The following is a 14,170-nucleotide window of genomic DNA, read 5'->3' as shown; positions in this document are numbered from 1 at the left end:
AGAATGCGCAGATGTTCTTCCCAAGGCAACATTTTTTTAAACCTGCTAAATTGGAAAAATAGGTAAACTTTGTTTAGCTTACAGTAATTCCATTTATGTTTGATCTGTGTGGATAGAGCTCCTGCAGAGTCCACTCCTGGAAACCTTTCAGAGAAGTAAACGTTTTCCATTTCTGTGTTTTGGTGGATCATTCTTATCCAGTCCTCATTCCATGTGAAGCACAAAATAGAACTCAGCTATCCGTTCTGTGCTACCATCTCTTGACAAGGTGTTCAGCTTGTCTATAATTCCAACAGAAAGTCATTCAGTGTTCTGTGTGGCCCAATGCACGTCTCCCTCAGATGATGCTGGTGCATAGCTAAGTGCTCAAGCAAGACACAACTAAAAAACTCCTCATCTGATTTCTCCCTGGGCTCGCATGTGGATGGAAAAGATTTGACTCCGAAATACGGGGAAAACTGTGGTACCAGAGTAGTATTCTGATTGGCTATTATACTTGCATTTGTAGAGACTTGTAAAACAGAAGTTAGGGTGTTTTCCCTCTTAACCCATGTTTATAAATAGTAGCCTGACACCCCCAGGCAGGAGTGTTATAGGGAAGGATTATTGCACTTTTTTAGGGGCTTTTGGTCACTCTAATTTTGGAGACATACCTTACAACATACAGGAGGCATGCAGGAATCAGCACTCAGAAATGCCCTGGCTGACATGTCTTCTGGCTTAATTATAGCCGTGCACATCACAGCACCACTGTCTTGAATTATTCCCATAGCAGTGTTTACACGCTGCTCTGCCTCAGGTTTCTAGGCAATTCAGCCCAGAGATGTGCACTGATATACTCTACAGTAAGTACCACTTGGATTCAGCTGTCTTACCAGTAGGTTTATTTAAACTCTTTGGAGTTCTTAATACAATTATTTAGAAGTCCTATGCTTTAATTCTGATCCAGTGTTTTTCAAGTTGTAGGTTGAAATCCATTAATGGGTTTGAAATCAACCTAATGGGTCATTACCAGCATTTTGGGGAGAAATGACATTAAATAGAACAGAATAGTAAGTATCAAAGTCGATTACACATAATAAAGGTTAGGATTGTTGCTTGAAACTTTCTCTATATTCCATCCAAGTATGTCTATCTAAGACATACAATTTTTTCATTACAAATCTCTGAAATCATGATGAGTTTTACTATGGACAACTTTTTTTTTGTTCTTGCTTAGTGGTAAAATTATGGTGTATCTTACAATTGATGACAGCCTAGATTTGGTATTGTGTGTATTGGGTTTCAGTGTAAAATGTTTTTCTTCTTGTGGGTCATGGTTGAAAGAGCTTGAAGCAGATGATTTAACCCATCCTTTCCTGGTTGTCTTCTCTACTGGAAGTTGGATGGCTGGTCTCTTGCTGTCTGGAGACTTATGCAGAATTTTTGAGCCTCCAGTGTTGCCTCCTTCCTGATGAGGAATAGCTGTCCTCCCCCGACAAGGAAGTGTGCATTCCCAAACTGGTGATCTCTAATGTAGTCTCCCTTTGGATGTTGAAGATGATTCAGCCAAGATAGTAGTAGTGTCAAAGATCTTGAGTAATGGGGATTCTCTGGTTTGACACTCCAGTCTACAATTTATACCAGTGCTTCCTGGAAGAAATTTCTTGGTGATATAGCAGCCTTAGAGGTGTCAGAGAAGGCTGCTCCTAGACACTGCTTTTGTGGATGCTCCCTCCTAAGTCTTCCTGTGGTTTCTCTCATTAGCCAGAGCTTCCTTTGGCCACTGTCAACAATGAGGGTTCACCAGAGCAATGGTCTCTTAAGGTCCTTGACATTTTTCATGTCTCAGGTGGTCAGCCTCTTTCTCAGGCTGGCAACTCCATGAAATTCCCAGCACCACTTACAGAGTGCAAGTCACAGGGTCCTTGGTTCCCTTTCTGTATTGATTATCTGGAGAGTTCCTAGCCATTCATCTCTATTAAGGAAAGATAAATAACTTTTGTCAGCTTATGTCTTTCATTTTTGTTAAGTTACAATTTTATTTATTTAGTTATGAATAGGCAATATGTACAGATGGTTTAAAATGAGAAGTTGCTGGGGCATCTGGGTGGCTCAGTTGGTTAAGTGACCAGCTCTTTGTTTCAGCTCAGGTCATGATCTCAGGGTCATGGGATTGATCCCTGTGTGGGGCTCCCTGCTCAGCGGGGAATCTGCTTGAAGATTCTCTCCCTCATCACCCCCCACTTACTCTCGTGCATGTGCTCTGTCTTTCTAAAATAAATCTTTAAAAAAAAAAATCAAAAGTTGTAGAAGGATACGTAGATATCTCTCTGTATATAGATTCTTGCTAATTGTCTCCCTTTGACAATACCAAATGTTGACAGTGATGTGAAGCAGCTAACTGGAATGCTCATACACAGAAGATGGGAGTGTAAATTGGTACAAACACTTGGAAAAGCTGCTTGGAAATATCTGCTAATGCTGAAATACCTTTACCTTGTGACCTAGCAATTCCTCAGAAATGAGTACTTATAAGACCACCAGGAGACTCCTTGAATACTACCAGAATACTCCCAGAAGCTTTGATTCATTATATTCCCACACTGAAAACAACTCAGTGTCCATCAGTGGTTGTAGATATACAAACTGTGATATATTCATTTACATGATGGAATACTATATGGTAATGAAAAAGAACTGCCACATGAAAAGTAACATGCATGAATCTCATCGACAAAAAATCCAATGAAAGAAGTCAGACACAAAAGGTTACATACTGTGTGAATCCATTTATGCTGTGATCTGTGTTTATCTTTGGGGGCTGGGTATTGACTAGGTAGGAGCAGGGTTATCTTCTGGGGTTCTGGAAGTATTCTGTATTTTGATCAGGGTATGTTTATACGGGTGGATACATATGTAAAAATTCATTGAGCTATTCACTTAAGATTTGCACATTTTACCTCAATGGAATAGTAAATAATAATTTTAAGAAACCACACAAACATATTTTAAAGCCTCTCTTCCCTCCCTCTTTCAGTCCTTCAAGTTCTGCTCCTCAGAGAAAACCAATGTTACCAGTGTTTTTGGTGAATCCTTTCAAGGATATTTTGTGCAGGTCCAGGCAAATACATACATATGTACGTGCATGAATACTTATGTGTGTGTGATTTTTTCCATTTAAAAAATAGGTGGTAATGTTTAATGAACACCATTTTGTACCTTTTTTCATCTCAGCAATCTTGGAGGTTGGTCAGGACATTTAGGTATATCAGTTTTATGTATTATAACATAAATGATAACCTGGATTATTTTCTACCCTGACCAGAGGAGACTGTGATAAAAATAAATAGAAGAAATGAGGGCAGAAGAGTCAACCAGTAAAGTCTACTTTGTGTTGATTACTGCAGTGTTAATGGCAGTGTCACCCTGGAACTAGTGTCAGAGAAAGTTTTGACTTAAAATTGGTGGGCAATAAAAAAACAAAAATTATTTCAGAAATTTGTAATTGTCCAGTTCTAGTTGAATGGTTTATGTCTTTTATTCTTAAAATTGAAGTTTTCATTAAGTAATAGGACATTTAAAACCATTTTCAAACTTCCTGAGCCCAGAGACTGGAGGTTCAAGTTCACTTTTCAGGTTTAAATGAATGTCAGGAAGCCATCAGTCAAATATATTTTTTGAGCACATGCTGTGCCAGGTGCTGTCTCACTGTGCCCTCACCTGGCCTTTCTTCTGTGCATGTGGTAGGGGAAGGGCTCTCTCCCTCTTCTTACAAGTCCACCAGTCCTATGGGATTAGGTCCCTACCTAATGACCTCGTTTAACCTTAACTACCTCCTCTGAAGATTCTATCTCCAGATATAGTCACACTGGGGGTTAGGGTTTCAACTTATGTATTTTGGGGAGGCAAAAGTCAGCTCATAGCATTTACTAAACCTCCTCATCTGTAAAATAATGACAATAATACTTGTCTCATTGGGTTAATAGGGGGATTGAAAGACTATCCTGGTATGTCAGAGGTATCTGATGTTTGTTTTCTTTCATTTTTTAGCCACCTTCTTTTGGAGAGAAAATAATAAAAGTGAAGAATGTCATAACTCCGTGGTTATATGTGGTTCTGTTGATAGACTCCTAGAGCCAGAAGGTCCCACAAAATTTAAATGACTTGTCCAAGGTCACCTATTAAGCAAGTTACAGAAACTGGGCCAAACCCTAGGTCTCAGAACCATTAGGTCTGTGTTATACTACACTGTGTGCCTTATCTTGCTCAGAGTTGACAAAAGTGGACTGCCCAGCAGGCTTAGATTTGTCTTGGATGTTTAACAGCAATGCCGCCCCCAGACACATGCGGGCATTATGGGCTGAGTGGAACGCTATGTGCCCTGTGTAAAGCTATCCTTTCTTTGGATTAATGAGCTGGGTGGCCTCTTTTGCTATGCATGGGTCTGGCCTCACAGTATCTAGTTTCAGAAGAGCATGATTGGCCAGCATGCAGGTCAGGGAGAAAAGGTTCTGTGGGGGTCACCAATGTCCTTGGGGAGAGAGGATCGTGCTTTTCACGGGTACGGAGGCTCTATACCAACTGCACTGAAAAGTGCACCAGCTCAGGCAGCTGAAATAATTTGCTCTCTAAGGGATTTGGGTTTTGAGGGGCAATATCTGCGATTGAATGATTCTGTCCAACTGAACTCCTCAGGGCTTCAGTTACTCTGATCATTTCAGCCTGTGTAAACGTTCTCTGTCTAACCTTGGGTGGCTGGGTACATAACCCCAGGCTGACTGGTGAGAGAGTGGAGAATGTGCTGTTTCCCAATGTATAGGATTTAGGGGACAATGGCTAGGGCCTAGCAGAGTGGCTCTGTGCCTGAACTCCCACCATTAGCAGTAGAGTCCTTTGTGTGTTGAAGGCTTTGGGGTCATTAGGATCCCTTTTTGAGACTTCAGAACCACTATGTAGGACGAGAGGAAGCCGAACTTTGTAAGTCTAGGTTATCAGCCAGATATCAGACCCTGTGCAAGGGTGACACAGAGTAGACTGAAAAATGTAGCTGGTAGGCAACCTACCATGAGTTCATGAAACCCCTATGATTTGTAGTCAAGGAAGCCGAAGTAAAAAGACTTTTCTGAGGTCATGTAACTGGTTAGGGCAGAGCCAAGTCAGACACCTAGACTTTTGTCTTCTGCTTCTGTCCTATTTAATTAGTATAAACAATGATGAAGAAAACAGAGTGGTCGCAGAAGGGTGAGCCCCAGAACACAGGGGATGGATAGGAGACCAAAGACAACCTCTAAGTGGCTCTCAGCAGTGCCTAGACCAGTACTGGTATCTCCACTCATGCAGAAAATCCCCTCTTGCAAACAGTCATATCCCAAAATTCATTCAAATGCTGATTTCTTGAGTTGTGGGGCTAGTTTTTCCGTGGAAGTAATAGTTTAAATGTTGTAAATAGTGAATTAGGTTCCCTGAGATCTGTGTATAAATACCCATTCAATTCATGGAATACCTGAAGTGTAGTATTAATAGGAATATTTTGATTAATCCTACCCAACACTTGTTACATTATTACTTCTATGGGAATATAATATATAATGAATTTTAGATCAGGTTAGAAGGAAGGCACCTTTCTTTTTTCTTTTTTTCTTTTTTTAAAGATTTTATTTATTTGACACAGAGAGAGAGCCAGCGAGAGAGGGAACACAAGCAGGGGGAGTGGGAGAGGAAGAAGCAGGCTCCCAGCGGAGGAGCCCGACATGGGGCTCGATCCCAGAACGCCGGGACCATGCCCTGAGCCGAAGGCAGATGCTTAACGACTGAGCCACCCCGGCGCCCCAAGAAGAAAGGCACCTTTCACACAGGACAGGGGTGGCTCTCCTGAAACAGAATCTGGAGGATGGGATAGGGCACAGATTAGGAAGGGTGGGTGGGAGGGCAGCCATCCTCTCTAACCCTCAACTGGAAGTAAGAATGGTAGGAATAATTTCACCTTACCTGCCTCATAAGTTTGAGTGAATAACTGAATGAAATAGTAGATGGGAAAATGCTTTGAAAAGAAAATGAGGAAAATATTTGTCTAAGTAAGATAAGCCCTTTATAGGTCAATAACTCCCTAGTTGGTTCACTGGGGTCGTTGAGGGGAGTAGTAAGGAGATGGTAGTGCTATGGGATTGTGTTCAGGCCTCAGGCATTAGTAGTGATGATAATATAACAGTAGTGCCGGTAAACTCATGTTTACAGAGACCTTTCTAGGTGCCAGACATGGTCCTGGATGCTTTATTATGCTAATTTATCATACCCATTATAATGGTTAACATTATGTATTAGCTTGTTAGGCCATGGTGCCCAAATATTTGGTCACACACTAGTCTAGATACCTCTTTGAAGGTGCTTTTCGGATGAGGTTAAATTTAAATCAGTAGACTTGGAAGCAGAGTACCTCCATAATGTGTGGGCCTCATCCAATCAGTTGAAGGAGGAATTTTGCCTCCAGACTGCCCTCAGATTCAAACTCAAGCCTAGATAAACTTTTGCCTGCACATCTGTCCTATAGATTTTGGACTTGCCAGCTTCAACAGTCATGTGAGCCAGTTTCTTAAAGTCAGTTTTTCTGTCTCTGTCTCTATATGTGACAGACACACACACACACACACACACACTCACTCACATAGTCACACATACATTTTGTTTCTCTGGAGGATCCTGACACACAATTGACAGGGAAAGAAGTTAAAACCTATAACACAGAAACTTTCTTAAGTAAGTAGCTATGGCAGAGACTGGGTAGTTGTTCACCAAACCATTTTCCATCTTCCTGTGGGCACAGCTACACTGCATTTCCCAGCCTCCCTTGTAGGCGGGTGAAACTGTGTAACTGAGTGCTGGTCTGTGGCTAGTGGGTGAGAGTGAGACACATCTCCAGACCATGATCGCTCTTCCCTGACTTGCTAACTCCAGGGCCCTGGATGAGGCCATGGATGCAGTGAGCCTGAGCCCTGCGTGGAGCAGAGCCTACAAAGCACATGGGAAAGTGAGCTGAGTGAGCAGTAACCTGTGCTTTGTGTTGTCCTGAGATTTGGGTTTATGTTGTTAAATATAGCACTTTCCTGACAAATACAGTGATGTAGCTAGATTCAAATCCGGCCATCAGGCTCCAGAGTCTGAATGCTATGTCTGTGCTGCTCAAATGCCCTTTGCATCTGGTAATCGAGAGCTCAGAGTAGGAAATGTCTCCGTCACTTTCCCCACCTGCGCCTAAAAACCAAGGATGCCTGAGAGGTACAGAGCACCACATCCTGGAGCTGAACGCTAAGCACCACATTCTGGGGTATGTGAAACCATGCAGAGGAAAGCGAGAGCCCTGGATATGTGCGGGGAGGGAGCGGAGGAAGATGGGCACAAAGTGTGCACTTGGTCTGTTTCCTGATTTCCCTGGCCGTGGCCTTTGTCTTCCCCGAGCAGGGGAGTTCCTGGCTCTTCACGAACTAGTAAGCCTGGTCCGTTTATGTTGGAGTAGACTGTGGAAACATCCAGCACGTTCTGCCCAGTGCCAGCCATTCCGCACTCCGAGGTGCTTTTTCCAAGCTCAGTTCAACAAAGGAGGAAAGAGCTGCCCCCGTGCTGCTCACGGAGCCCGGCGCAGACACATTTTTCCACATAAATGTTGCCATCTCTAAGCAAAATCAAGGTTCAGGGCAGGACGGGGTGGCTTCGTCTCCTTTTCTATGCTGTCTGGACTGCTTACCCACTGGTACCTAGGCCAATCACCCTGGCTAGTCTGGGGCAGTTACGCTTTTTGGATTTGTCTAGGGTCAGAAAAACCTAGGTTGGAAGGTCGCAGATTGGGCTCTTATGACCAGATCCAAATGAATTGACCAAGTCTTTCCACCCCATAGAACACCAAAATCCCAGGGCGGAAACTTTGACCTGGAAAGGGCTACGTGGATACATGAAAGCTTCCATGGAAGCCCCTCTAGCAGCCCTGTGCGCATATTAGCTCTTATACTGAGAGGTGACCACGCTTGCAAGCTCTGTAATGAAACCTGAACCTCGAGGCCTGTGTGGTCTGGCTGAGTCTTTGGGAAGAATTTGTTCGCTTTAGGAAAACGTGAATTTAAATTTAGTACAAAACTATATGAGGTCAAAAGATTTTTTGACAGATTTTTCACTTTCCAACTAGTGTCAGATTGTTCAATTTCAGCTTCTGTCTAGTCTATTCCCTAAAAAATTTCGAACATGTCTTTGTTCAGTCTGACCACTTAATTTATTGTTTACCATATAGACCACTGACTGCTTTGTTTAAATGAAAGACTACAAGGGCACCTGGGCGTCGTCTGCCTTCGGCTCAGGTCATGATCTCGGGGTCCTGGGATCAAGTCCCACATGGGGCTCCCTCGTCAGCGGGAAGTCTGCTTTCCCCTCTCCCTCTGCTGCTCCCTCTGCTTATGCGCTCCCTCCCTCCCTCCCTCCCTCTCTCTCTCTCTCTCTCTCACTCACTGTCTGTGTCAAATAAATAAAGTCTAAAAAAATTAAATAAATGAAAGAATACAGGAGATTGGCATGACCCTTGTGCAAGGCTGACACACAAATTTGTGAGGTGTTCCATATTTAAAACATTAAATAAACAAGCAAATAGTTGTTGCTTTTCTATGGTTTAATAGAACTCTGGTATTTTATTTTATTTTATTTTATTTTATTTTATTTTATTTTATTTTAAGATTTTATCTATTTATGTGACAGAGAGACAGCCAGTGAGAGAGGGAACACAGCAGGGGAGTGGGAGAGGAAGAAGCAGGCTCCCAGCGGAGGAGCCCAATGTGGGACTCGATCCGGGAACACCGGGATCACGCCCTGAGCTGAAGGCAGACGCTTAACAACTGTGCCACCCAGGTGCCCCCAGAACTCTGGTATTTTAAACCAGCATGTCAGACTTATGGGGATGGGCATATGTGGTTTGACAAAGCTGCCCATGGATCTTTCCTACCCTATCACACTCCCCTTCCATAAGAAGCCCTGTTTTGTGGTGGGTTGCTGGGCATCTTCTGGAGCTTGAGACAGGTTCTTGATTGCAACAGAAGGCAGTTTGGGCCAATGTCAGGTAAGTGGAGATTTATTTGTTTATATTAGGAGTTACCAAGTTTGATGACAGGCTGGGAGGCTAAGCTTGGGAATGATAGAAACCAAGGCAGCACCATAAGCCCAAGAAGCAGGACGTGGGAAACACAGCAACTGTCTCTGTCTCCCAGCAGGAACTGAGTGGCTGGGACATGACCACCACTGTTGCCTCTGCAATGAAGATGACCTCTAGGTAGCAGCATTCTACAGAGGACCCAAGATTCCTGTCCCTGGTTACTTGGTAGAACACAAACCTATGTACTCATGTGAAAGGATTTTCTGGTTATAAAGTCCAAATCAGTCAACCTTAACATATGGGGATGATCAGGATGGGCCTGGTCTAATCATATGAGCTCTTTAAAGCAGAAGAGGAGGGCAGAAAGGGAAGTCAGAGAAGTTCGAAACATCGGAAAGATGCTATGTACCATTGCTGGCTTTGAAGATGGAGGGGTCCCTATGCCACGACCACAGAATAGCTGCAAGGAGCTGAAAGTGACCCCTGGCCAACAGCTAAATAGGAAACAAGGAACTCAGCCCTGCACCTGCAGAGAACTGAATTCTAGTAACAGGAATGAGCTTGGAAGAGGTGTCAGATGGGAACGCAGCCAGCCAACATCTTTGAGATCTTGTATTAATCGGGGTTCTCCAGAGAAACAGAACCAATATATATGTGTATACATAAGAGGTTTATTTCATATATATATATATATATATATATTTCATATATACACATATATATTTATTATTTATAATAAGGTTTATTATAGGAATTGTCTTGCATGATTATAGAGGCTGAGAAGTACTATGAGCTGCCATCTGCAAGCTAGAGAACCAGGAAAGCCAATGGTGTAATATCGTCTGAGTCCTAAGGCTTGAGAATCAGGAGGCTGATAGTGTAGATGCTAGTCCAAGTGTGAAGGCCCAAGAACCAGGAGAACTGATGTCCAAGGGAAGGAGAAGATGGATGTCCATGCTTAAGCAGAGAGCAGATTTGCCCTTCCTCCACCTTTCTGTTCTCTTCAGGCCCACAGTTGGATGATGCCTTCCTAGGTTGGTGAGGGCTAGCTCCTTTACTCACCGATTCAGATGCTAATCTTTTTCCGGGAACACCCTCACAGACACACCCAGAAATAATATTTTACCATTGATGTGGGCATCCCTTAGCCCCGTCAAGTTGACATATAAAATTAGCCATCACAGACTGTGAGCAAAGAGCACAGCCACGGCATCCCCAAAGTTTGACCTACAGAACTGTGAACAAATAAACGCACATCGATTTAAGATGCTAATTTTGTGGCTATTTGCTATGCAGCAGTCAATAACTAATATGCTATGTCCCCTGTCACTTGGGACTTACAAAGTCTGGGAGATGGTGTCCCATCAGGTGAGCTTAGGCTGTGTACAGGCCCCTGACTGTATCCGTGGGCAGGTATTGTATGGCTTGGTCATTTTCTTTGTGGTTGGAAGGCAGACTCTAAGAATTACTTCCTGCCACGGTTACGTGCTGGAAGAGAACTAATTTCCCAAAGTGAAATCGAGGTGTGACTTAAAAAGAGGATGGGAGCTAGGTAGCCTTGGTAAAGGTGTACCACAGAGTTTTCCTCAGTAAATGTTCTGGTGTGCCCCCTGCTCAGCCTGCCTGTGGCTGCCTGATGGCCAGGTGTTAACCACAGCTAAGTTCCTAACATCCCTTTTTATTTGGGAACCTGTCATGATAAAATATGGATAGCGTGGTGTGTCTTAAGTGCCATTGTTTCAGGACAGGCTTGGGTATGTTTAAGAGGTGGAGTGGCACAATAAAAGGACTGTAAGTGGATTTTAATCCTGGGTTTTCTGCCGTGTCACTTCAGGCAATCAGTGATACCCCATGGCTTTAAGTTGCCTCTCTGAAAACTGATCTTGTGATTATCTGTCTTAAATTCACCCATTCATTTAATATTTATTGGAAGTTGATACGTGTCAGGTTCTAAGAATGTAGCAGTGAGCAAGGCTGGCAAGACCCTTGAAGTGCACAGTTAACATTATAGAGATTAGGGAAAACCTCTCCAAAGAGGTATTTTTTGAGTTGGATTTGGGGACCTCAGACTGGGTCTACTATGAGATTATGAACAGTGGGTTGATTGACAGGATGTTGAGCCATCGTCGTCATGGTTGGGCATAGTCTAAATATGGTCCATGGGCCACATCTGCCTTCTTGTTTTTATATGGCCCTTGGGCTAAGACTTCTTTTTCCATTTTAAATGGTGTTTTCGTTTTCTAGGGCTGCCATACAGATCTATTATCTCGCATGTATGGAGGCTAAGTCCAAAACCAAGGTGTCAGCATGGTTGGTTCCTCCTCAGGGCTGTGAGGGAGGACATGTTCTATGCCTTACTCCTAGCTTATGGGAGCCTCAGGCATTCCTTGGCTTGTAGATAACATTCTCCTTTGTGTTTCTCTCTATGTCCACATTTCCCCTTTTTATAAGGACACCAGCCACATTGGATTAGGGCTGTCCTAATAATATCATCTTAACTTGATTATTTCTCAAAGATCCTTGTTCCAAACAAGGCCACATTCTGAGGTGCTAGAGGCCACATTCTGATGTGCTAGAGATTAGGACGTCAACATATTTTCTCTGGAGAGGGGGAGGACGGGATACAATTTAACCTATAACAAATGGCTACATTTTAAACAGTTATATAAGTACCAGCATAATATCTTTAATTTTGCCTCTCGCCCCACAAAGCATAAAATATTTACTATCTGGCTCTTTAGTAAAAAAAGTTTGTCAACCCTGATCTAGATAGGTGGCTTTCAAATTTTAGGATATGTTTGTCACTGAGAGGGCCTCACTTCCAGAGTTTTGAAGACTTTGCAAGTGATACTGATCCTGTTAGGCTGGACAGTGGTCCCCAGATTTGGGCTCTTAGATGTGCTACATCATCTAGGGGACTTGTTGACAATACAGACTCCTGGTGCTGCAGACTTAGTCAGAATCTCCAGGGATGGGGCCAGTGATGATTTTAGTATGCAACCAGGTCTGTTGATCTAGTTTAATTACCTTGGTCAGGAAGAGCAACTGACTGGATTATTCCTTTGTGATTCGATTGGTTGCTTAGGCCTCATCTGTCTGTGAGAGATCAGAGCGATTGGGGAATCCTGTTCTTCTTGTCGGGACTTGTGTGGAAAGAAAACATCATCAAGAAGTGTATATGGCCTGAATTCTTCCAAGGCCAGAGACCTTTGTTTAGGCTGTTGCATAAATATTATTATCATTAAGTGGCTTGTCAGCAGCTCATGGTAAAAAAAGACGTATTGACTACAAACTCAATTGGAGCCAACAACAATGTGGGACATCTGCTGAGAGACCTCAAGCCTCCTGGGCTGCTCTGAGAGTGGTTTTCTATCCACACCACAGAAGGTAACAGTCCCATGTGCTCTGCCCCATGTGCTGTGACTTCCTGGTCAATCAAGCAAACTTCAAGAGGGGATACTGACCTACTAGAATATTCCCAAGGAAGGAAGATGAGGGCTCTGGAAACCATAATCAAGAAAGAAGGGTTGAAAGAGGGCTTGTAAAATGGTGGCCTGCAGGCCCAATCCAGCCACAGACATGTTATAGTCAGTAATCCTAGTGGTTAAAATTTTCTCGAATTTGAGTGCCTTTGGGCAAAGCACGTACTCTGGCCAGTTCCACAACCTCACCACTTCCCACTTCTTTACGCCAGTCTCCTTTACAGAGATTTGTTACCCGCTTGCTCTCTGGCCTTTGCACTTTGAAAACTCTCAGAAGGAATAAAGATATATGGTCAGGTCACAGAAAGCAAGGAGGTAATATGAGCTATTTAAAAATATCTGAAGACATGTACTCAGGTATTCAGTGTCCACTGAGTACCCGTGATGTGCCAGGGTCAGTGTCAGGTGCTGCTAGGGCAGCCATAATGAAGATAGCTCAGTGTGGCCCTTCTGAGAGCTAACATTCTCTTATAAAAAAGACATACAGAAAAATAATAGCTAATTTTGATAAGCACATTGAAGGAAACAGCAAGGGCATAAGTAGGTAACGATAAGGAACATCCTGGTTGGATGGTGTGGTCAGGGAAGTTGCTGGCTGCTCCAGAAGTGGGGGAAGACCTACCATGTGAAGGGCAAGTGCATCAGTCCTGTTTTTCTTCCAAGGGTGGGGAAGGAATCCGGAGGGAATATATGAAAGGGAGATTTTATTTCATCAGAAGAAAGAACTCTCCAATTTGAACTCTCCAACCATGAATTAAGGAACCTTTCGAGGTAATGAAGTTCAAGTCAATGGAAATGATAGAGCGAACCACAGATTCTCAGTAGGCGGAGCTGTGAAAGAGGTGGTGTGATCTTCAAAGAGATCCCTTACAATTCTGAGATTCTCTGATGTGATATGATGACAACAGTGTGAAGCCACAGAAATCCTATTTTGGACCCAGATAATATATAATCTCTATTGGGACTATCTTCAAATTCTACAGGAAAACTAAGGAAGCAGATATGCTTGTTTTCACAGGAACAGAGTAGGAAGACTGTACAGATAGGATCTTGATTAGGGAAAACCCCGAGGTACTAAACTCATGTTTAAAAAAGTGATCTGAAAGCCAGTCCACTATTCCTATAATTATGTTCTTTTGAAGGAATGGGATTTGAAGTCACCTTGCGGCAGTTTCTGTTTTCCTTAAAAGCTATATATTGAACCGTGTCCACATTATGGAAAACCCAGGTAGTCATTCTGAGCCTGTTGTTTGTGTGGTTGTTCGTTTTGTGGGTGCTAGGGGGCCAACCCAGAATCAGATCTCTGGGATCATAAAATGAGGGAGGATATGGTGGTTCCATTAATATAAAAGTACCCTCCGAGGTTCAGACATCAGCCAACATAACATAGGGGTCGGTTGCTCAGCAAAACAAACACCTCCCTTCTGAAAACTTGAGCTCCCGCCTACTTCCACCACCTTTCCTCAGGCTACCTGCCCCCCATTAGTAATAATGGCAGCCACTAGTTTGAGAGTTGTCTATGTGCCAGGCAATAAGTGCTTCCCATATGTTATCTACTTTAAAGTTCAGAACAAACCTTTCT

At 43.1% G+C, this 14,170-nt stretch overlaps 1 non-coding gene across 1 annotated transcript; it reads left to right on the top strand.

The window, feature by feature from the left end:
- Nucleotides 1-8,484: 8,484 nt before the first annotated feature.
- On the top strand, nt 8,485-8,587 carry LOC121102806. Its single transcript, XR_005834925.1, has one exon. It is a non-coding gene; the product is annotated as a U6 spliceosomal RNA (small nuclear RNA).
- The last annotated feature ends 5,583 nt before the right edge of the window (nt 8,588-14,170 follow it).

Source organism: Ursus maritimus, unplaced genomic scaffold (assembly GCF_017311325.1).
Source record: "Ursus maritimus isolate PB19 unplaced genomic scaffold, ASM1731132v1 scaffold_15, whole genome shotgun sequence".
Lineage (NCBI taxonomy): Eukaryota > Metazoa > Chordata > Mammalia > Carnivora > Ursidae > Ursus > Ursus maritimus.
The sequence above is the reverse complement of the archived record's forward strand: the minus strand, read 5'-3'. Positions and strand labels throughout refer to the sequence as shown.